Source organism: Panulirus ornatus, chromosome 38 (assembly GCF_036320965.1).
Source record: "Panulirus ornatus isolate Po-2019 chromosome 38, ASM3632096v1, whole genome shotgun sequence".
NCBI lineage: Eukaryota > Metazoa > Arthropoda > Malacostraca > Decapoda > Palinuridae > Panulirus > Panulirus ornatus.
In genome coordinates, this window is record NC_092261.1 from 17,872,417 (window position 1) to 17,898,866 (window position 26,450).

Consider the following 26,450-nt stretch of genomic DNA (forward strand, 5'->3'; position numbering starts at 1 on the left):
CCCTCAGAAACGATTTTGTCTCCATTAAACTTAAACAATGAATTTTCATCATGGGGTCTGGGAGGTTATGGCCTATCAGCGGAAAGCGCCAAACTTCTTCACTTGTTCTCCTGCAGGAGAAAGGGGAACTCAAGACTCCCTTCTTCCTTTAACCTTGTGCTTTATGAACTTGGCTCATCATCATAAGAGAAAATGGAAGACTTTTATTTCGCATTTTAACTGAATCACATCGAAAGAAAAAATGTTCAGTGAAGCCAGGGAAAAAATATATGGACTTATGATTCATGTATATTTGTGCGCGTATATGCAGCAGATAACGCACACACACACACACACACACACACACACACACACATATATATACACATGTACATAATTCATATTGTCTGCCCTTATTCATTCCCGTCGCCCCACAAAACATTCCATGGTCTACCCCAGACGCTTTACATGCCCTGGTTCAATCCATTGACAGCACGTCGACCCCGGTATACCACATCGCTCCAATTCACTCTATTCCTTGCACACCTTTCACCCTCCTTTCGCTCCATCTTTCCACCTTCAATTTGGTCAACCACTTCTCGTTCCCTCCACCTCGGACACGTATATCCTCTTTGTCAATCTTTCCTCACTCATTCTCTTCATGTGACCAAACCATTTCAAAACACCCTCTTCTGCTCTCTCAACCACACTCTTTTTATTACCACTTACCCTTTCATTACTTACTCGATCAAACCACCTCACACCACATATTGTCCTCAAACATCTCATTTCCTGCACATGCACCCTCCTCCGCACAACTCTATCTGTAGCCCACGCCTCGCAACCATATAACCTTTACATATATATATATATATATATATATATATATATATATATATATATATATATATATATATTATTTTTTTTTTATTATACTTTGTCGCTGTCTCCCGCGTTTGCGAGGTATATATATATATATATATATATATATATATATATATATATATATATATATATATGTGTGTGTGTGTGTGTGTGTGTGTGTGTGTGTGTGTGTGTGATACGAAACGATATCAGGATTCGACTCTCTACTGTTTGTGTGGGAGTAGCGTACCCAGAACCCATGCAAGTGGTAGAGATTCGAATCCTGATGTCGGAGGGCATTACGTGTTTAATGAAATGCGCATAATTGCCCTATATATTTGTGTACATATATATATATATATATATATATATATATATATATATATATATATATATATATATATATATATATATATATACACACACATACATACACATGTGTAAAATTAAACAAACAACCATGGGGACATCACGCATCCCTGCCGCAAACCAACATTCACTGAGAACCAATCACTCTCCTCTCTTCCTACTCGTACACATGCCTTGCATCCTTGGTAAAAACTTTTCACTGCTTCTAGCAACTTATATCCCACATATATCCCACACCAAATACTCTGAAAACCTTCCACAAAGCATCTCTATCAACTCTATCATCTGCCTCTTCCAGGTCCGTAAATGCTACAAACAAATCCACCTGATTTTCCAAGTATTTCTCACATACATTTTTCAAAGCAAACACCTGATCCACACATCCTCTACCACTTCTGAAACCACGCTGCTCTTCCCGAGTCTGATGTTCCGTACATGATTGTTTAATTTGTTTATGGATAGGGTGATTAGGGAGGTGAACGCAAGAGTTTTGGAGAGAGGGGCAAGTATCCAGTCTGCTGTGGATGAAAGGGCCTGGGAAGTAAGTCACTTGCTGTTAGCTGATGATACAGCGCTGGTGGCTGATTGCAGAGGTTGGTGACTGAGTTTGATAGAATGTGAAAGGAGAAAGTTGAGAGTAAATGTGAATAAGAGCAAGGTTATTAGGTTCAGTAGGGTTGAGGAACAAGTTAATTGGGAGGTAAGTTTGATTGGAGAAAAACTCGAGGAAGTGAAGTGTTTTAGATATCTGGGAGAGGACTTAGTAGTAGATGGAACCGTGGAAGCAGAATTGAGTCACAAGGGGAGGAGCGAAGGTTCTGGGAGCGTTGAAGAATATGTGGTAGGCGAGAACGTTATCTCGGAGAGCAAAAGTAGGTATGTTTAAAGGAATAGTGGTTCCAACAATGTTATATGGTTGCGAGGCATATGCTATAGATAAGGTTGTACGGAGGAGGGTGAATGTGTTGGAAATGACGGGTTTGAGGACAATATGTGGTTTGAGGTGGTTTGATCGATTAAGAAATGAAAGGGTAAGAGATACGTGTGGTAATAAAGAGTGTGGTTGAGAGAACAGAAGAGGATGCGTTGAAATTGTTTGGACACATGGAGAGAATAAGTGAGGAAAGATTGACAGAGAGGATATACGTGTCAGAGGTGGAGGGAACAAGGAGAAGCGGGAGACCAAACTGGAAGTGGAAGGATGGAGTGATAAAGATTTTGAGCGATCGGGGCCTGAACATACAGGAAGGTGAAAGGCGTGCAAGGAATGGATTGAATTAGAACGATGTGGTAAACCGGGGTCGACGAATTGTCAACCGGCTGAACCAGGGCATGTGAAGCGTCTGGGGTAAACCATTCAAAGGTCTGTGTGGCCTGGATTTGCAAAGGGAGCTGTAGTTTGGATGCATTACAGATCTTATTGATTATGAGTTTGAGAAGATATATTCTATTGGATCCAAGTTAAAGTACCCTTAAGTTAGCAAAAAATCATTTCATAGAGTTGAACCCAAAGCTTCCATTGACACTAAGAATCTTTTAGTTCTCCCTTTTGATAATAATTTTACTTTACTTCCCATGTTGCTTAACTCCTTAAAGGTAAATGTTGCCTTAAGCAACAATAATACTATAAAGAATATCTTAATCAGGAACTCACCAGAAAATTCTCCTGGATGCATCTATAAAGTGCCGTGTAGAAATTGTGATAAATTTTACGTTGGGCAGACTTGTAAGGATCCTTCTGTTGGACTTAAGCAACATAAATATAGTGTTAGAACAGGGCAAGAATCAAATGTCTTGTTTAATCACGTTAAAAACTATGATCATTGTACTGACTGGAGTAAATGACATCTCAGTTATTAATTCTAACTCCAGTACTACGAGAAATATCATTGAATCTTCTATCATCAAATACTCAAAGAATTATAACCTTGATATTAGAGAAGGTCTATACATACTGGATAACTTTATTGTTGATAAAATTTGTAAACAATTCCCCTTCTGGTCTACATAATAAGTTTATGATACGCTCGTTGTCTGTCTTGGACAGTCACCTCTTTACTAAATGGCGTCCTAGCTACGTCTCTTCGCTGTACATCAACTGGCATATTTCTTTCCTGTATCTCCCCTGATGATGCGATTATTACACGAAATTGCACTTGGGAACTTATCGTGCCTCATTTCCTCGTGGACTCATAAGAATATACTTGATCATGAGCTAAATTGTCATCATTTCCAACATGCATGTTTATGTGCGTGTATGGGCGTTTATGTATATATATATATATATATATATATATATATATATATATATATATATATATATATATATATATATATATATATATATTTTTTTTTTTTTTTTTTTTTTCATACTATTCGCCATTTCCCGCGATAGCGAGGTAGCGTTAAGAACAGAGGACTGGGCCTTTGAGGGAATATCCTCACCTGACCCCCTTCTCTCTTCCTTCTTTTGGAAAAAAAAAAAAAAGAAAAACGAGAGGGGAGGATTTCCAGCCCCCCGCTCCCTTCCCTTTTAGTCGCCTTCTACGACACGCAGGGAATACGTGGGAAGTATTCTTTCTCCCCTATCCCCAGGGATAATATATATATATATATATATATATATATATATATATATTTGTGTGTATATGAGTGGTTCGGCCATTCTTCGTCTGTTCCCTTGCTCCACCTCGCTGACGCGGGAAACAGCGGTTAAGTAAATCATATGTATGTGGGTTGGGCCACTTCTTTCCTCTGTTTCCTTGCGCTACCTCGCAAACGCGGGAGACAGCGACAAAAAAAAAAATATATATATATATATATATATATATATATATATTTTTTTTTTTTTTGCTTTGTCGCTGTCTCCCGCGTTTGCGAGGTAGCGCGAGGAAACAGGCGAAAGAAATGGCCCAACCCACCCCCATACACATGCCTTGATTCAATCCACTGACAGCACGTCAACCCCGGTATACCACATCGCTCCAATTCACTCTATTCTTTGCCCTCCTTTCACCCTCCTGCATGTTCAGGCCCCGATCACTCAAAATCTTTTTCACTCCATCTTTCCACCTCCAATTTGGTCTCCCTCTTCTCCTCGTTCCCTCCACCTCCGACACATATATCCTCTTGGTCTATCTTTCCTCACTCATTCTCTCCATGTGACCAAACCATTTCAAAACACACTCTTCTGCTCTCTCAACCACGCTCTTTTTATTTCCACACATCTATTTTACCCTTACGTTACTTACTCGATCAAACCACCTCACACCACACATTGTCCTCAAACATCTCATTTCCAGCACATCCATCCTCCTGCGCACAACTCTATCCATAGTCCACGCCTCGCAACCATACAACATTGTTGGAACCACTATTCCTTCAAACATACCCATTTTTGCTTTCCGAGATAATGTTCTCGACTTCCACACATTCTTCAAGGCTCCCAGAATTTTCGCCCCCTCCCCCACCCTATGATCCACTTCCGCTTCCATGGTTCCATCCGCTGCCAGATCCACTCCCAGATATCTAAAACACTTCACTTCCTCCAGTTTTTCTCCATTCAAACTCACCTCCCAATTGAATTGACCCTCAACCCTACTGTACCTAATAACCTTGCTCTTATTCACATTTACTCTTAACTTTCTTCTTTCACACACTTTACCAAACTCAGTCACCAGCTTCTGCAGTTTCTCACATGAATCAGCCACCAGCGCTGTATCATCAGCGAACAACAACTGACTCACTTCCCAAGCTCTCTCATCCCCAACAGACTTCATACTTGCCCCTCTTTCCAAAACTCTTGCATTCACCTCCCTAACAACACCATCCATAAACAAATTAAACAACCATGGAGACATCACACACCCCTGCCGCAAACCTACATTCACTGAGAACCAATCACTTTCCTCTCTTCCTACACGTACACATGCCTTACATCCTCGATAAAAACTTTTCACTGCTTCTAACAACTTGCCTCCCACACCATATATTCTTAATACCTTCCACAGAGCATCTCTATCAATTCTATCATATGCCTTCTCCAGATCCATAAATGCTACATACAAATCCATTTGCTTTTCTAAGTATTTCTCACATACATTCTTCAAAGCAAACACCTGATCCACACATCCTCTACCACTTCTGAAACCACACTGCTCTTCCCCAATCTGATGCTCTGTACATGCCTTCACCCTCTCAATCAATACCCTCCCATATAATTTACCAGGAATACTCAACAAACTTATACCTCTGTAATTTGAGCACTCACTCTTATCCCCTTTGCCTTTGTACAATGGCACTATGCACGCATTCCGCCAATCCTCAGGCACCTCAACATGAGTCATACATACATTAAATAACCTTACCAACCAGTCAACAATACAGTCACCCCCTTTTTTAATAAATTCCACTGCAATACCATCCAAACCTGCTGCCTTGCCGGCTTTCATCTTCCGCAAAGCTTTTACTACCTCTTCTCTGTTTACCAACTCATTTTCCCTAACCCTCGCACTTTGCACACCACCTCGACCAAAACACCCTATATCTGCCACTCTATCATCAAACACATTCAACAAACCTTCAAAATACTCACTCCATCTCCTCACATCACCACTACTTGTTATCACCTCCCCATTTGCGCCCTTCACTGAAGTTCCCATTTGCTCCCTTGTCTTACGCACTTTATTTACCTCCTTCCAGAACATCTTTTTATTCTCCCTAAAATTTAATGATACTCTCTCACCCCTATATATATATATATATATATATATATATATATATATAGGAAGAGGGGAAAGTGATTGGTTCTCGGTGAATGTAGGTTTGCGGCAGGGGTGTGTGATGTCTTCATGGTTGTTTAATTTGTTTATGAATGGGGTTGTTAGGGAGGTAAATGCAAGAGTTTTGGAAAGAGGGGCAAGTATGAAGTCTGTTGGGGATGAGAGAGCTTGGGAAGTGTCAGTTGTTGTTCGCTGATGATACAGCGCTGGTGGCTAATTCATGTGAGAAACTGCAGAAGCTAGTGACTGTGTTTGGTAAAGTGTGTGAAAGAAGAAAGTTAAGAGTAAATGTGAATAAGAGCAAGGTTATTAGGTACAGTAGGGTTGAGGGTCAAGTCAGTCGGGAGGTAAGTTTGAATGGAGCAAAACTGGAGGAAGTAAAGTGTTTTAGATATCTGGGAGTGGATCTGGCAGCGGATGGAACCATGGAAGCGGAAGTGGATCATAGGGTGGGGAAGGGGGCGAAAATCCTGGGAGCCTTGAAGAATGTGTGGAAGTCGAGAACATTATCTCGGAAAGCAAAAATGGGTATGTTTGAAGGAATAGTGGTTCCAACAATATTGTATGGTTGTGAGGCGTGGGCTATGGATAGAGTTGTGCGCAGGAGGATGGATGTGCTGGAAATGAGATGTTTGAGGACAATGTGTGGAGTGAGGTGGTTTGATCGAGTAAGTAACATAAGGGTAAGAGAGATGTGTGGAAATAAAAAGAGCGTGGTTGAGAGAGCAGAAGAGGGTGTTTTGAAATGGTTTGGGCACATGGAGAGAATGAGTGAGGAAAGATTGACCAAGAGGATATATGTGTCGGAGGTGGAGGGAACGAGGAGAAGTGGGAGACCAAATTGGAGGTGGAAAGATGGAGTGAAAAAGATTTTGTGTGATCGGGGCCTGAACATGCAGGAGGGTGAAAGGAGGGCAAGGAATAGAGTGAATTGGATCGATGTGGTATACCGGGGTTGACGTGCTGTCAGTGGATTGAATCAGGGCATGTGAAGCGTCTGGGGTAAACCATGGAAAGCTGTGTAGGTATGTATATTTGCGTGTGTGGACGTATGTATATACATGTGTATGGGGGTGGGTTGGGCCATTTCTTTCGTCTGTTTCCTTGCGCTACCTCGCAAACGCGGGAGACAGCGACAAAAAAAATAAAAAAAGAAAATATATATATATATATATATATATATATATATATATATATATATATATATCAAATACGTTTGATCAGAGAGAATATGAAGCCAAAAACTCTTTGCGGCCATTTAACGAAAGCAAAAGAAACCACGGGGCCTTTTGGAACCTCTTTTCTCAGTCTTTCCCTTCAAACTCCCCTCAGACCTTTTGTTCACCCTCTTTACCCTCAATCAGTTTCGTTTCCCCTCGTCCGACCTTTCTCCCTTCCCTCTTGGTATAAAATTTATTCAGCCCTAGTCTCCCTACTAGTCCTTTAACCCCCTCGGAGTTCCCTTGTTTAAACACTTAACCCTCTACTGGCTCAGTAAACATCATCCCTACGTACGTCATGACGTTATATCAAGGGTGTAGTTTAGATACGGTGTTCCATGAGAAGAAAATACTTTTTCAGTTGGCCAGCATAGTTTAATCGTTGAACTGATACTTCTTTTAAGGTATGAAATGGCAAAATATGGATAACTGTAGAGTATGTATTTGTTTTGTAGTTACTTACAAGATACAGTTGTACAGAGGACGTCCCGGTTATATATAACTTTACCCTAAGTCGTTCTGAAAGAATGTTCTCTTCATCCCCACTTCCTCCAGGATCCTCCTTCTTTGCTTCTTGTACCTTTTCCAAACGTCATTCCCCTACCTGCTGTCTCCCATCATGTCACCTACAGACGACACGATGGGACACGCAGTCTGATCTCCACGCCGCCCTCCAGTGCCACCCTAACCACACTGGTAACCCTCCACCGCCATCCCTTCGCTGCCGTTTTCCCTTCATCACTATCAGCTCTCCAATACTGATACTCCCTTACTCTCAGCGCCTCTCCTCTACCACCTGCCCTCCTTCTCTACTGCCCCACCCTCCACCGCTACTGCCCCATCTAGAACCAACCTCCCTCCACTACTGCTTCCGCTGTACCCAACTCGCCATAGTCACTCCGCATTCGACACCTCCAACACCGCCACCATCATCTCTGTACCCTACCCATTTTACGACCAACCGTTCCCTACTCCCATCCCTCCCTCGGAAAATAATAGATGTAAAGCGGGCTAAAGTCCTATCAAAACACGTGAAATCCTTCTTCCTTTATGTCTTGTAATGGACCAGTAATGTTAAGGCTATGTGCAGGTTTACCCCGGGGAAGGGAAGGGAAGATGAGGGTCAGTGTACGCATAATGAGGGGAGGGGACGAGTGTGAGGGAGAGGGGAAATTAGAAAGCAAGAGAGGACAGATTTAAGATGACATGAATGTTCTGAGACGTTAAGGTTGTCAACGTCCTTACAGATTGCAGTAATGATATCGCAATCCCTCCACACTTCCCTCTCATCAACTGTCTCGTCCATCCATTTCCTCCCACCTTCCATCATTCCATCGTGCCCGTCTCAGCTGACACTCCCTCCCTCCCTTCCTACCACACAACACATTGTGGTCCTAATATTTGTTTCGCGTCGTTGAAGCTTTATTGTCTGGGAGCATTTTTTCGACATGCTTTTCTTTGGGGTTGTTTCTCGTTCATCTGTATGGTATTTCTTTCTATCTTGTTCCCAGTGGATTGGATATTACATTATTCCGGTGCATTATAATGTATCATACGGTCTTCAGTATTGTCTCTAATCATATGGCTGCAAGGTATGTCACACCGCTGGAGTACAGCTACTCTGTTAATTGCTACTTCGAAGTTTGTATCGCCTTCATATCGTATCATATATCTGTGGATCACATTGTCAGTTCGTCCTTCGTCGGGATTTGCACCCTGGTCAAGTTAAGATGCGCTGAACTTTACAGTTCACGAAATTATTCCTCATCATCTATTGAACAGGAGGAACAAGGCCCATAACTCTAATTTCAATTTTGCTTGAGATGTCTCGTGTAAAAGGATTTATCCTGACACTTAGTTCATGACTGTAAGAACTTTACATATTTAACTATGGAAGTAAATTCAGATGTTTGCTGTTTTCTACACAGTTCTTCCACCCTATCAAGCTTCACTCCCAATGAGTATATCTCAATGCAGGGGACGCAACTGTTGCATGGTAACACCTTTCGAATAGTTGCAAGTGCTCCACTGAACAGCTTCGTCGCCTGCAGTGCAGCATTGTCACTGGGAGTGGGTATATTGACTGGAAAATATCACACACATATGTATCAAGATCGTGGCCAAAGGTGACAGGTTAAACCTCATAAGGGGCATAACACAGTCAAAATCCAAACCAGAGTTATAGGTCTTATGACATTCAGTTTCATAGACGCTGGAAAACGACTGTATACGGTTTTATGAGCACGTGATTTAAGTTATCAATCTATGACGAAGGTTAAGCTCCAGGTTAGTGTGACTAAGTTGGAGACCAGTGTGACTAAGTTGGAAGTTAGTGTGACTATGTTGTAGGCTGGTGTGACTGAGCTGCAAACTAGTGTGATTTGTTATAGGTTAGTGAGACTAAGTTGTAGACTAGGTATTACTAAGTTGCAGACTACTGTGCTCAAGTTACAGGGTTTGTGTGATTGAGTTGCAGACAAGTGTTGCTATGTTGTAGGTTAGTGTAACTAAGTTGCAGATTACTGTGACTAAGATACACGTTAGTGTGACTAAGTTTCAGACTAGTGGGACTATATTGTTATTGACGTGAATGAGTTGCAGTTTAGCGTGACTAAGTTGTGGGTAAGTGTGACTAAGTAGCAGAATAGTGTGACTATATTGTAACTTGGTATAACAAATTTGCAGACAAATGTGACTAAGTTGCAGTTTAGTGTAACAGAGTTGCAGATCAGTGTAACTAAGTTGCAGACAAGTGTTACTACATTGTAGGTTAGTGTAACTAAGTTGCAGACTAGTGTTACTAGGTTGTAGCTTAGTGTGACTGAAGTGCAGACAAATGTGACTAAGTTGTAGATTAGTGTGACTTGAAGTGCAGACTAGTGTGACTAAGTTGCAGATGAGTGTGATTTAGTTGCAGGTTAGTGTGACTAAGTTGTAAGTAAGTGTGACTAAGTTGTAAGTAAGTGTGACTAAGGTGTAAGTAAGTGTGACTAAGTTGCAGAATAGTGTGACTGTATTGAAGATGAATGTGACTAGGTTGCAGGTCAGTTTGACTTGAGTTCTTGACAAGTGTGACTAAGCCGCATGTTAGTGTGAATCAGCTGAGGTTAGTGCGACTATGTTGCAGGTAAGTGTGAGTAAGTTGTAGACTAGTGTGACTATACTGCAGGTTAGTGTATCCAATTTGCAGGCTAGTGTGACTAAGATGCAAAGTTAGTGTAACTAAGTTTGCAGACCTGTGAGACTAAGTTCGCAGACTAGTGTGACTAAGTTGCACCTTAGTGAAACTAAGTTGCACCTCAGAGTAACTAAGGTACAGACAAGTGTGACTAAGTTGCAGACAAGTGTGAATAAGTTGCAGATTAGTGTGACTCCCAGCGACTGAGGCGACGACGGACTGAGCGAGCGAACCCTAAGTGTGTGCCGGGCTACGCAGGCCACACAATAAACTGCATCGAACATTGTTGCAGAGCAGTGGATTTTGTTGGACTAGAGCAGAGGAAAGCGGGTTTACGTGCAAATCTTGTAAAACGCTTGAAAAACGCATCTTTTTAAAGGATTTGCACTTTATATCCTTATCTCTTTTTTTTGTGTGTGTTTTTTTTATGCTCAGTGATATATATATATATATATATATATATATATATATATATATATATATATATATATATATATATATATATAGGGGAGGAGCAGATGGAGTGAATACTTTGAAGGATTGTTAAATGCGTTTGATGACAGAGTGGCAGATGTAGGGTGTTTTGGTCGGGGTTGTATGTAAAGTGACAGAGTCACAGAGTGGTTTGGTGAAGAGATCTAAAGGCGGTGAAATCCTTGCGTAAGATGAAATGTGGCAAGGCGGCTAGAGAGGATGGTATCGCTGTTGAATTTATTATGAGTAGGGGTGACTGTGTTGTTCACTGGTTGATATGGATTTCCAGTGTATGCATGGATCATGGTGAAGTACCTGAGGATTGGCGGATTGCAGGTGTTCAAATTACAGATACATACGTTTGTTGAGTTTACCTAGTAATTTGTATGGGAGTGCATTGTTTGAAAGGGTGAAGGTATATACAAAGTATCAGATTGGGGAGAAGCAGTGTGGTTTTAGAAGTGGTAGAGGATGTGTGGATCAGGCGTCTCCTTTAAAGAATGTTTGTCAGAAATACTTTGAGAAACGGATGGATTTATATGTGGCATATATTGATCTAGAGAAGGTATATGATATGGTTGATAGAAATGCTTTGTTTAAGGTCTTCAGAATGTACGGTGTGGAAGGAAAGCTGTTTGAAACATAGAAGTTCTTATCAAGGGTGTAAGGCTTGTATACGAGTAAGAAGAGAAGGGAATGAATGGTTCCAAATGAAGGCAAGGGTGTGTGATGTCACCATGGTTGTTCTGTATGCTTATGGATGGGGTGGTAAGGGAGGTAAACGAGAGAGTATTGGAGATATGGGATAAGATGGCACAGGAAATGAGTCAGTTGTGGTTTGCTGATGAAACAGCATTGGTTCCAGATTCGAATGAGAAACTACAGAAGTTAGTGACTGAGTTTAGTAGAGTGTGTGAGAGGAGAAAGTTAAGAGCAAGGTTATTAGGTTCAACAGGGCTGAGGGACAAGTTAGTTGGGGTGCGAGTCTGAATGGAGAAAAACTGAAGGAATTGAAGTGTTTTAGATACCTAGGAATGAACAAGGCAGTGAAAGGAACCACGGACGCGGAAGTGAGTCATATGGTGGGGAGGGGGTAAAGGTTCTTGTAGCGCTGAAATATGAAGGTTCTGGTAGCGCTAAAATATGAAGGTTCTAGTAGCGCTAAAATATGTGTGGAGAGGGAGAACGTTATCTATGGATTTGAAAGACCAGTAATCCTAACAGTATTATATGGATGCAAGACAATGGTTCATAGATTAGGCTGTGCGGAGGAGGTTGGATGTGTTGGATATGAAATGTCTGAGGAAAATATATGGTGGGAGGTGATTGATCAAGTAAGTAATGAAAGGGTTGAAGAGATGTTTGGCAATAAAGAGCGAGGTTCAGAGAGCTGATTAGGGTGTGATGAAATGGGTTGGATATATGAAGAAAATGAGTGAGGAAAGCTTGACAAAGAAGATATACATGCCAGAAATGGAAGGAATAAGGAGAACGGGGTGACCAAACGGAGTATGGAAGGATAAAGTAAAGAAAAAATTGAGTAATCGGGGACTGAACATACAGGAGGGTGAGAGGTGTGCACGGGATAGTGAACTGGAACGATGTGGTATACCGGGATCGACGCGCAGTCAATGCGCTGAACCAAGGTTGTGGGATAGGGAGTTGTGGTATCAGTGCATTACATATGTCAACTTTTGAATGAATCTGAGCTGATGTAGTCATTCTTCGAATGTTATTGACGCTATCTCCCTAACGCAGGAAACGGCGATCAAGGGGGACAAAGGTTCTGGAGCGTTGAAAAATGTGTGGAAGGCGAAAACGTTATCTTGGAGAGCAAAAATGGGTATGTTTGAAGGGATAGTAGTTCCAACAATGTTATGTGGTTACGAGGCATGGGCTATAGATAGGGTTGTGCGGAGGAGGGTGGATGTATTGCAAATGAGATGTTTGAAGACAATATGTGGTGTGAGATGGTTTGATCGAATCAGTAATGAGAGTAAGAGATGTGTGGTAATAAAAAGAGTGTGGTTGAGATAGCAGAAGAGGGTGTACTGATATCGTTGGGTCACATAGAGAGAATGAGTGAGGAGAGATTGACAAAGAGGATATATATATGTGTCAGAGACCAAATTGGAGGTGGAAGGATGGAGTGAAAAAGATTTTGACGGATCGGCCTGAATATGCAGGAGGGTGAAAGGAGTGCAAGGATTAGAGTGAATTGGAACGATGTGGTATACCGGGGTCGACGTGGTCAATGGATTGAACCAGGGCATGTGAAGCGTCTGGGGTAAACCATGGAAAGTTCTGTGGGGCCTGGATGTGGAAAGGGAGCTGTGGTTTTCGGTGCATTATACATGACAGCTAGAGAATGAGTGTGAACGAATGTGGCCTTTGTTGTCTTTTCCTAGCGCTACCTTGCGCATATGCGGGGAGAGGGGTTTGTTATTTCATGTGTGGCGGGGTGGCGACGAGAATGAATAAGGACAGACAGTATGAATTATGTACATGTGTACATATGTATATGTTTGTGTGTGTATATATATGTATACGTTGAGATGTATAGGTATGTATATGTGTTATGTGTGGACGTGTATGTATATACATGTGTATGTAGGTGGGTAGGGCCATTATTTCGTCTGTTTCCTTGCGCTACCTCGCTAACGCTAGAGACAGCGACAAAGTACAATAAAAAAAAATAGAAAAAAAAAAAAATTATATATATATATATATATATATATATATATATATATATATATATATATATATGCGTGTGTGTGTGTGTGTGTTTATCAATTTTCAAGCATTCCTATATGTAAAACTGGGTTCGATTCCTCGGTACCATTTCCTCCATGTGTCCAGTACATGCGCCTTCCAAATCTACTAAAATTTTATTTTCTCTCATATTACACGAGTGAAATTTTGTATTCATATTTCTTGACTTTCTTGACACATGCAATGATCCGTGCATGACATAATGGTTAGTCTTACTGACCATGGCCCAGCTCGAGCCAGCCCAGGTCGGATCTACAGAGGTTCAAATCCTTAAGGTTTCAGAGGATCTACACCCAACACTGGTGTTCGTTCTTCACTCGGGGCTGGTCTATGAATGGGTACCTGGCTTAGGCTGGTGTGTGTGTGTGTGTGTGTGTGTGTGTGTGTGTGTGTGTGTGTGTGTGTGTGTGTGTGTGTGTGTGTGTGTGCAAAGCAGTAAAGACAAGATACATATACACAAGGTTAAGAGACGGGTCGACACGAGTGTAAAGCTCTCTCTCCCCGTAACACCCAAACAGTAACCACATAAATATCACTAAAAATAGTTCATTTGTTTAGGTATTCTTGTTCTGCATCATAAGTATGCAGTCTGCTTTTTTTACTTGGAATAACAAACTAAGAATGACTTATCACCTGGATTTCTCTTTCATGTCCAATTCCTTCGTTTTCTGGTGTGCACAATGTGGATTTCTCGTGACAGACATAGTTCTTCGCTTGCCTTAAGAACTTTCTGAAAATCTGATGTTTGTGTAGTTATCAAATCAGATAATATCAACAACACCCATGACAGTATTAAGTAGCTGGGAACCGGGTACATACATGAACGGGAAAACTGTGAATCAAAGTCTTACAGTTCCATATTAAGGAGACTGAGACTGTGTTACTCGAGTAAAATGAATGTGAAATGCTTTGTACGTCTACAGAAAGCATTAGGCCGTCACAAAGATGTTAACAAACGTAAAGATAAGCCGTGGAAGAAGTGTGAGAACATAACAGTGGGTAAACAAGTTCTACCAAGGAAGAAGTGTCTTAGAGGAAGTTACATATAAAGGCTTCAGTGGAGCACTGCCCATTACGTATTTAAACAGAATGACTTTGGAAATTATACTGAAATGATTAGAACGAACACTAGAACTACAGCTCATGTATATTCTTGGGTTACCTTTCCAGTGTGTCTTAAGAGAGATCTCTGATACAGGAGGTGACCAAACTTTCAATAATTTGTCGTAACCTTGAAGCAAAAGTATGGTCATGGGAGTGGCACCTTAACTCGGACTTGTAGGCGGTCGTAAAGAGACTAACAATGCTGAAAAGAATTAAAAGCTGCACAACAGAATTTTGGGTAAATCAGAATGCAGAAGGCTGGTCGAAATTTTACCAATTTTAGCAAAATACGAATGAACAGAATGTTACAAAAGTTTATCTCCCTAAAAAGAAATACACGGGTTTAATGTATGACTCATAGTCAAGCCATATATATAAGGGGAAAACATTTTACTGTTACTCTGGGAGCTTTTGGAATTAATTTTCTGCGTTCTTACTATACAAATAATTAAAAGTTCACAAAAACTGCGATTTATCGAAGAGAACAGTTGAACTGTCGGTAAAATTCAAGACGAGGTTTTACCTATGTAAGATGCCTTCATTGAGCCAATCATCAGTACATATGGCTAACCTATCAGGAAATGGGAAAAGGGGTAGGTTTGAAGGCACTCGACCATTAATGATGACATAGACCATCACTCAAGCTTCAGGGAACAAGAGGAAAATCAACCCTGTAGTAATTCTTGCTAATGATATGCTATACTAAGGCACCTCGCAGGTAACATAGTGTGGCTGGAGTTGTAAGCCAGTCAATATGTGTGAATAAGTCTATGTGTACCTTGACTGTACGTGAGAGAAGAGACGAGAAACACGATGGAAGACAGAAACCAGAGAAGAACGCCAGAGCAAAAACAGATAATCCAGAACGGGTGGGAAAATATTCCACCGAGTTGGAAAAAAAAAAAAAGACGAATTCCATGAATAGCAGTTATTTCATATCTGTGGATGTCAAGCATGAAATTGCCAAAATACGCTGCGAATATTTCGAATGAAATAAATTGGGTTGGGAACTATGGACCACTTTTTAGAATCGGGTATGGCAGGTCCTGTCTCAACGAGAATTTATCAGACAATGAATCAACATCTCCCACACAAAGAGCGGGGATGAATGTTGGGGTGTTGATGTTGGGGTGTGCTGATGGGGAGTTCGCGTGAAGCCTGTTGCAGAATTGGCTTTGATTTGCGTGGCCTGAGGGAGACTAACGAGGGTTCTCGTGTTTTGCGTGGCAACCGAGTTTTCTATTTGCTCTGTTCGTTCTTTACGGTTTCCCGTTTGTGGTCGTATTCATTTGATACAGGAGCGCACGTAAGCCTATACCCACCCGCCTAAGTTGATGGCGGATGCATGTGGATGAAGTTACGACATATGCATTCACGATGGCGCACCCGAAATACGCATGCACGTAAACACATATTCAAGCTTGAAATCACAGAGTACTTACATACACACTCACGTGTGCTCACACACACAGACAGCAGCAGCAGCAGCAGTTCTATACATTTGTCTTCATCTTTGGTATACAAAGCTTGTGATCGTCATTTCATCTACATATCTCAGATGCCAGTAAGATAATGGAAGCATATTTTTGCAACAATACAATGTAAGCATAACGGGCAAGACAGCAGTAGTGGGATGTGCACGTATTATGAACGCACCTTAAGAGCATCTAAACGTATGGTAGAGATGATCAACACTCCTCACTGCGGAGATGAACTTAAATACCCTCAGATAGATACCTTTGATTCTGGTTACAGTGAAGTACAACACAGAGAGGAAAAAAGAAATACTGTAATGACCTAATAAGTTTTCTTTACAGAATTCTAACGAATTAAAAAGAAAAAGAAATAATAAGAGCTAGAGGAACGTTTTTTCTCTGAAGATTCTAGTAATCTGTTTGATAGAGTCAACGTACAAGTCTACGAGGGAACCGGTAAGTCTTTGAGCAGGAGACACATGTTCTCGGGATCGTCATTATGGTACTTCTTGTGTTTCTTGTCTCGCAAATTTTGTCTACGAAAACAAAAAGTATCTTCCTCATGTGTTTATAGTTGACATGGATCAATTGCTAAGGAGGCGTAGAAAGAACATCTTTGGCATGTTGGATCGTCCCAATTGCTGTCTGGGTGAAGATACATCATGGCATTAGAAGGTTATGCGTGAATATATGCATGTACGGGGACTACATATACTGTATATATAGCTAATGATAATACGTTACCATGAATCATTACTGTTAATCTTTTTTAGCATAGATTTTTATGCTCCACCTCCTGTGTAAGAGTGTTCTTTGATAACTTCAGTATGCGATTTCCTGCTTCCTACGCATGATTATCCACAGAGGACTAAGCGCCAGCTATTGTATACCGCAAACGTCGTGTTTCACTGCACAGGAGAGCGGTCTACGTGAGTTCATTTTGAGGCATACTGTTCCTGTTCATCCTTGCTAAGGCCGCGTCACCACTGGATGCCCATGCTTTAAGAACGATCAAAGATAGAGTGCGCTTGCCATTGTGAATACATATACAAGGAAAGAAGAGAAGAAAAAAGAAGATTAGCCTCTAAGTCGATGTTGTTACTCATGAATGGTAACCGAACAATCGCACAGAAAGGGTACAAATCCACGAATGAAATTCAGCAGCTAATGTGAAAGTTCGCATCAGGTATCTTTTCGTAGTGTTTAAAAGAACGAAAATTATAACCGTAACGTAAGCAAGAGAAGTTACTTTTTCTACATGAAAGTCGTTTTTTTATGGTCCCACCAGTTCGTGGGTTAAAGTATATGTATAGATCTATGAATACATTAGAAAATTATTCAGAAAATAATTAGTAAATGCGAAGAATAATCTTCAGTTCGCACCATGGATGAGAATGCTTCGGTTTTTCATTTCTGTACCAAACATCAAGTCTGCCGGGATTAGGGAACAACATCCTTGGGAAATATTTCCTCAAAAGTTTCCTCCAGTTCTCTTGTCAGAGGCTCAACAGTAACTCGGGAAACTTTGGCAGAACAATAGCGCTTGCCTTGCCTTTGACACAGTTTAGATTGCAGTCTTATCTTTACGTCAAACGAAAGAAAGAGAATTCTGATTTTACAGAAATAGTGAAATACTTAAAGAGTAGATTTGTTACTAACAAAGTTAAATAACATAACTAACGTTAAATCACAGTCATACAGAGAAGCAGGTCCTAAACGTTACACTTGAGCCATCGGGGGATCCGAAATAAGATTCAGAGGGATCGTAAGGATAGCAGTTATGGTCACGAAACCTGACCAAATATGTGTCACAGGAATCCGTAATATTAAAGAAATGTTGGGAATTAAACACTTAGGTGATATGTCAGTATCGTCAGTAAGTGTTCGACATTATTTCTAACTGATGTAGCCACGTGTCCACTCCACAGCCTTTCTCTGTCTCGCTCTTAACAAGGGAAAACCTGACCAAATATGTGTCACAGGAACCCGTAATATTAAAGAAATGTTGGGAATTAAACACTTAGGTGATATGTCAGTGTCGTCAGTAAGTGTTCGACATTATTTCTAACTGATGTAGCCACGTGTCCACTCCACAGCCTTTCTCTCTCTCGCTCTTTTCAAGGGAAAAAACACTACAGCCCCAACATCAGTAAGATGGAATCGGTAGGAGGTCTAATAGAGCATTGAAATATATAGAAATGACTTGAGAAGAGTAATCAAGTGCTTTAACTCATAAAGAATAGCTTGTGCTCCTGTTGAGGTTTCTTCATTTATGCTGAAGATATGCGCAGGTTTACTTCACAGATCGTTCAAAATAATGTTTAATAGTTAGGAAAGGAGAAAGGGAAATTGTGCTGAAGTTCAGAATGGTCCGTCTCTGACGAATTCGGTTTTTAAGATACTAAATATCAGCAGTAAGAAAATAAATGAATGATTGCCTGTAGAAAAGAAACTACTGAATTGAGAGACACCGCGGATTTAGGGAAAGGTCACACGAAACATATCTCACTGACTTGTATAAGGAATTTTGTTTTAGACAAAAGAGGAGACTGGGCGTTCCTGGACTGATAGAAAGCGTTCACTCTTTACTCCACAGAAAGATGGAATACAAAGCTGGATTTTGAGGCAGGAATAATGGAGGAAGTGCCATCGGACATTACCGCAGGTAAAGGTGAAATGTAAAGTAACGAGGGTGAGACAAAGTGAGAGAGACATCTGTTTATCTTGCAGGAATTAAGTTGCAGGAATCTGTGTCTGAAGGTGAACTCGGAAATCGACACTTCACTTTTAACTTGTCAACAAAGCTTTACCTTAGATATTTTCAAAGTGAAATAACTGTGTTCTTATGTCTTCTTATACATATCTGAGAATCTTTTAATGAAATGGATAAGGATATGTAGATTAGGCTTCTCATGACTGGTCACCACAATTAGAGGCAAAAAGATAAAGAAAATGAAGAAATAAAAAAAGTCCACAGGAAAGCGACAAAGATGATACAAGATTACACGAGTTGAGTTACAATAACAGGCTGAAAGCCACGGACATACCCATCATAGAAGAAATAAGGTTCAAGGATGACTTGATCATAACTTACAAGTTTCTAAATCACTTTGATGTCGACTGCACAGTATTTCGAAAGATACAAAGACAGAGGGGGAAAAAAAGGGAGGCCCAAATAAGACATTAAGTATGAAACGTCTTAGAAAAAATATAGAGGAAGACTTTTCTCACCGTAAAAGTCTGAGAAGTTTTATGACAGAAGAGAAAGGTCGGGGGATGGGGGTCTTACGAGTGTAAAACTCTCTCCCCGTCAAGGACAAATTGGCAATCACAGGCACATATACAGAAGTGTAAACATCTGATTTTGTTTACCCTGAACACTTGGATTTGTTTTAAAAGTCTACAGAGAACCTCCAGAATTCCAGAACGTCTTTATCTTTTCCAGTAAGACTTGGCCAGAGGAGACTGGACGTTCTCTCGTTTTCCTGTGTCTTTAATCTGAAACACTAACGAAGAGAATTGCTGACCGTGAGGGACATAGGTTTAACCTCCTGATGTGTGGCGCAACGACAGCATTTGAGCAACATGACCGTCACAAATATCTCGCTCAGTTGTGTCATAACTACCCGGATGAATTTTTAGCGAGAGCTGACATGGAAAAATAGAGCGGAATTAACCCGTCGCCAAATTTTCCTCCGCGATGGAAAGACGTCGCGTTCCAACGGATTTACAATTAGCGATTGTCACACGAATTCCGGTTCATACGAGAATATATTGTACGTTTTTTTCTTCCTCCTAACTAGGCATCCGAACATTTCTATTCATGGACGGCAACTTTTTTCTTTTCTTGCGCTGGGCGCGCGGACTGCACTAACTAAATTCAAAGATTTCGCGAGGATCGTATTTTCGATTTTCGCGCCCGCTCCTAAACTTTCAATTTCAGTGTAGTGATGGGAAGATTTCCGTCCAATTCATCCCTTTCTCTTTTAAGATTTTCTAAAGATTCAGGTCGCAGTAGTCTGGACTGAGACATACAAGGCGGATGAAGCTGTTAAGTGGTGGAGGGAACTGTCGGACGTGGGTGTGATACGGGCAGTAGACGGGTAAGGGGCCGGCTACTTTCCCGCCATTCGCATGCACAGGAGTCTGGAGGCAGGGATAAGGCGGTAGAGGTGGCAATCATCGTACAGAAGAGCGGGGTGGCCACGGATATATGGTAAGTTTGGGAGGACTGATTGGACGGGGGAACATCACAGTGCAGGAAGAAGCGATGCTGGTGGATGTATACGGCATTGTCAGGTTGCATGACAGGGATTAGGAGAGCTGTGTTGCCAGGGTAATGCGACAGCAAAGAAAGGAACGAGGAAGTTTTGGGGGTATATGACAAGATGGGAGGGGCTACGTTGCCAAGGGCATAGATAAGAGAAGGAAGGAACAGGGTTAATGGGGGGTTTGTATATGACATGGCAGGAAGGGACGGGTTTCCTGCGGGTATATATGACAGTGTGGAAATGGTTTGGATTGACTCCAGGGAGTATATGAAAAGGTAAGGAGGAACTGGGCGGTCGTGGATGTATGGCAGGGTGGAATACTAGGTCACTGGAGGTGTTATAGTGAGGAGGGACAAAGTCACTTGGGGAATGATGAGAAGGAGGGGAAGAGTAAACTGCCAAGGAGATAGGACGAGGAGGGATGGCCGGATTTATGTGGGTAGCTGGCGAGGGACTGAGCTTTTGGTATATAAAGCGTTGTGGAATAGGGTCCTGATATGTATACATGACAGTATGGAAGGACAGGACTGACTGAGGTACTGTGGAAATATAAGAAATACTCCCTCACTCTGTCCTCCTCCCACTCAACTCTCCATATTCCATGTCTCATCCTCCATCTCGCCTCTCCTCCCGTTCACCCAGCACTCACCCACCTCCCAACTCCCCTCTCTTAACCTCTCTTCATTTACCTTCATCTCTCTTGCCATTCCATCTAACTCTCCGCCCGTTCTCTTACACCTTAACTCTCTCGTCTGCTCGTCTTTGCTTGTATTCCCTTCCTCGACTAACTCGTCCCTATCTTTTAGACATTCCCTTCCCCGCTAACACTGTTTTCCATCTTCCTTCCATTCTCCATCCCTCATTCTTCTCCTCCATCTCCCTTTCCGACTTTCGTCCCTCCTCCCTCGCCTTCCCCTCTCTCTCCTTTTCTCGCTGAGACCTTAACTCCCTGTCCGTTCCTTCTCCCGTCTTCCGCTTCGTCCTTATCCACCAACCCCCTCCTCCAGCTCGGCTCAGTTCCCACCTCCCCTCCCGCTGTTAAACGCCTAAGGTCATTCCCATAAAGCCCGGACTGCGTCGCACAACCCCATTACTGCACGAAGATTGATCGATCGATGGAAGGGCAATAGTCTGCCCTAGAATGGTTCTCGCATTACTCCTGCGAAAATGGTCGATCAATCTACAGTAAGTGAGGCCTGTAACAGGTACGAGATATTCAAGACAATGGGCATTGCCCTAACGTGTGTGTGTGTGTGTGTGTGTGTGTGTGTGTGTGTGTGTGTGTGTGTGTGCTTGCTAGTAAATGCAATCCACTGACAACGAGATGGAGGCAGTGGCTACGACTGCTTTGATATCTGTTGGAATCATTTTCTACATCCATGACACGCCCTAGATGGCAGGAACTGTCCTGATCCACATATGGCAAATGGATCCATACGATGAAGTAGAGAGACTCAAGACACTTCGGTCAACACTCACATACACACACACACACACACACACACACACACACACACACACACACACACACACACATGCATAAACGCGTAAGTGCACAGGCCTCCTGGGATCAAACCCACCAAGGCAGCCGGGTCAAAGTCCACCCAAAGGCTCATCCTACCCTAAAGGCCGGTCGATATAATGGGTACCTAGCCTAGGGTAATGGGTGTGTGTGTGTGTGTGTGTGTGTGTGTGTGTGTGTGTGTGTGTGTGTGTGTGAAACCATCGACTCACTCCAGTCAAACGATACATTCATAATACAGTCGGAACCCTCGACACACTCCAGTCATGACACAGTTGTGATCTTTGACATACTTGAGTCAACGCATTTCCAAAACATGATAAAATGATCCACACCATATTTCATGACAGACACTTTCACGACAGGGACGAGATCCATAGAACAGTCTTTCTCATGACGTACTCTATATTGCAGACACACTAATGATACACACATGAGATCATCAGAACAATCAATCAATCATATACACTCACGATGAAGGTATCTTCCAAACCACTCAATCAGTAGATGCACTTATGATAAGCAGACAGACTTAGAGCAGGGCAGACAAACCTGCACACTTGCGATTCAGTAAAAAAGACGCAGTAAACAACTTCGCTCAACCAAAACACTTACGATGTCACAAGGACGAATCTATCGAGTCAGCATTTAAAACCTGCAATACACTAATGAAGCAAACCCACAACCTCTTCTTCCAGGCGATGGGATAAAACTTAAGTGTTTAACATGTATTCATACCAGGGAAGAACTCCACACACACCGACAGAGGCACTCACTTCACTATGTGGTCTTCGAATACACGTATTAAGGGTTATACTAATAGCACACTCGTGAAGCAACACGTCCACTTAGTAATCATAATACAGCGAGGACATGCACTCATCACTCGTAATGAGGACACTCACACTGCACTCACGTGGTCGCTCATTCAACATTCCCGCAGTGAACGCGCACACACACACACACACACACACACACATACACACACTCGGACGCTCCTGTAGGACGGACGACACAGCAAAGTGAACCAAGCGAGGCTGTCCTTCTTTCATTTCATATCCATTATCATCCTTTGCTGCAGTAACTAAACAACCCTTTTTAAAGTGAAGGAAAGCTCGGGTGGACTTCACAGCGTGCAGCGGACTCTAGTTTTATCCGTTTAATGATTTACTTCGAGGGGGAAAAACGCATAGATCGCGCTGAATATATCTGTCTAAACTTTACTCGTTATCAAGTTTTATTGCTTCGTAAAAAATGTGTCTTTGTGTCGGGCTGTTGTTTGTGCCTCTGTTTCTCAGACACGTTGAGCCGGTGAGATACCATGATCGTCCGTACAAGTGGCAACGGGATGGCAGAGGGCGGCAGACAGTCTGGTGTCAGCAGCAGGACACTGGGGTAGCAGGCGGCAGGACAGTGAGGGGTGGCAGATGGCATGACAGTGAAGGATGGCAGCGAGTAGGACAGTGAGGGGTGGCAGGCGGCAGGACAGCGAGGGTTGGCAGGAGGTCAAACAGTGAGGGATGGCAGGCGGCAGGACAGCGAGGGTCGGCAGGAGATAGAACAGTGAGGGATGGCAGCGGCAGGGTACTGAAGGGTGGCAGGAGGCAGAACAGTGAGGGGTGGTGGGCGGAAGGACAACGGCGTGGCAGGCGGAAGGACAGTGAGGGTTGGCGGGCGGCAGGACAACGGCGTGACAGGCCGAAAGACAGTGAGGGTGGCGGGCGGCAGGACAATGGCGTGACAGGCCGAAGGACAGTGAGGGGTGGCGGGCGGCAGGACAACGGCGTGACAGGCCGAAAGACAGTGAGGGTGGCGGGCGCCACGCAATTAGGATGGAAGAGGCAAATCAGTTAAGGGTGGACGAGGGCAGAACAGTTAGGAGTGGCGGGAGGTGGAACAGTGAGAGGTGGCACGTGGCAGGTCGGTAAAGGATGGCAGGAAGTAGAACGGTTAGGGGTGGCACGCGGCAGGATAGTGAGAAGTGGCAGGAAGCGGCACAGTGAGGGGTAGCAGGAGGCGGGACAGTAAAAGGTGGCAGGCGGCAGGACAGTGAGGGGTGATGGGTGGAAGGACAATGAGGGGTGATGGGCAGCAGTATAGTGAGCCTTTGTGGGAGACGGAACAATAAAAAGGGGAAGGTGGTAGGACAGAAAGGGGAGGCAAGAGGCAGGAAAGTGAGAGATGGCAGGCGGCAGGACAGTGAAGGGGGCAGGAAGCGGGATAGTTAGAGGTGGCAGGCGGCAGGGCAGTAGAGGGTAGTAGGAGGCGATATAGCAAGAGGAGGCAGGACGGTCAAAGGTGGCACAAGACAGCAGGACAGTGAATGGCAGGGCAGGATAGTCACAGTAGCCAGGCGGCAATACCATGAGGGGTGGCAGGCAGTCAGGGATGGCAAGCGGCAAGACAGGGACATAGCAGAAAGGATGTTCGGAGATTAATAGGCGAACGTACACTACGTTTAATGGATAACAGGAAGTTTTGTTACGATGAAAGGAAACGGGGTCGAGAGACAGGATGGCAGTCTTGAAAGTATGGCAGGGCCGAGAGGCAGGATGGCAGGGTCGAGAGGCAGGATGGTGGGGTCAAGAGTGCAGGATGGTGGGGTCGAGAGGGTAGGACGGTAGGATATCCTGACGCGCCAGAAAATATGTAGTGAGGTGGTCACTGAACCAAGCCTCCGGCCCTGTACATTATTGTACCAGGATATAAGATTCTCAAAACCACCAGGATGGTCGTAGAACATGAGCGATTTAAAGTTTCGTTTGCAAGTCTTTCTTCATATCTATGCCTTTGGCATTATACAGTAAGGTTTCAAGCATTACTTTATTTCTTTTTGCCACAAGAGCGGCGAATTTATTGTGCCTTCCTACCCAAGCTGTGGGCGGTGGCGCAAAAGAGGACACAGAGTGCACAAAGGGTCCAGGGACTGGTGGGCCTCAGCATTGAGTGACATTTTAAGCTCCATAATAAGTGAAATGTTTAAAAGGACCAGGCAATATCGCATGAATTATTGAACAGGTTACATAGTGAATAAATTGCTTACAACGGTTGAGCAACAATGACTGGATTATATAACAGGGTAACTTATAAACATACTATTCATAATAAGCAAAGTTAGTATACTTTTCAAGGAACTGAGGTAGGATATTGTTAGAGATGACATACACATATTTTGTAATGTTCGGCAGGAAATATCTCTAAGTTCATTATATTTTACAACAGTCATGCACGTAAGCTTGCCGGGTGGGAGAGTAATTCAGTTGGCAGAATTCAGTCCCAACAGAAGAGGCAGACTTGTATGAGTATCTGTAGCCCAGCCAGAGTCGGCCAATTACAAAATCATGGAGTCTACTGATCCATCTAGCGGAACGACATATATATATATATATATATATATATATATATATATATATATATATATATATATGGGAACTTCAGTGAAGGGCGCAAATGGGGAGGTGATAACAAGTAGTGGTGATGTGAGAAGGAGATGGAGTGAGTATTTTGAAGGTTTGTTGAATGTGTTTGATGATAGAGTGGGAGATATAGGGTGTTTTGGTCGAGGTGGTGTGCAAAGTGAGAAGGTTAGGGAAAATGATTTGGTAAACAGAGAAGAGGTAGTGAAAGCTTTGCGGAAGATGAAAACCGGCAAGGCAGCAGGTTTGGATGGTATTGCAGTGGAATTTATTAAAAAAGGGGGTGACTGTATTGTTGACTGGTTAGTAAGGTTATTCAATGTATGTATGACTCATGGTGAGGTGCCTGAGGATTGGCGGAATGCGTGCATAGTGCCATTGTACAAAGGCAAAGGGGATAAGAGTGAGTGCTCAAATTACAGAGGTATAAGTTTGTTGAGTATTCCTGGTAAATTATATGGGAGGGTATTGATTGAGAGGGTGAAGGCATGTACAGAGCATCAGATTGGGGAAGAGCAGTGTGGTTTCAGAAGTGGTAGAGGATGTGTGGACCAGGTGTTTGCTTTGAAGAATGTATGTGAGAAATACTTAGAAAAGCAAATGGATTTGTATGTAGCATTTATGGATCTGGAGAAGGCATATGATAGAGTTGATAGAGATGCTCTGTGGAAGGTATTAAGAATATATGGTGTGGGAGGAAAGTTGTTAGAAGCAGTGAAAAGTTTTTATCGAGGATGTAAGGCATGTGTACGTGTAGGAAGAGAGGAAAGTGATTGGTTCTCAGTGAATGTAGGTTTGCGGCAGGGGTGTGTGATGTCTCCATGGTTGTTTAATTTGTTTATGGATGGGGTTGTTAGGGAGGTAAATGCAAGAGTTTTGGAAAGAGGGGCAAGTATGAAGTCTGTTGGGGATGAGAGAGCTTGGGAAGTGAGTCAGTTGTTGTTCGCTGATGATACAGCGCTGGTGGCTGATTCATGTGAGAAACTGCAGAAGCTGGTGACTGAGTTTGGTAAAGTGTGTGGAAG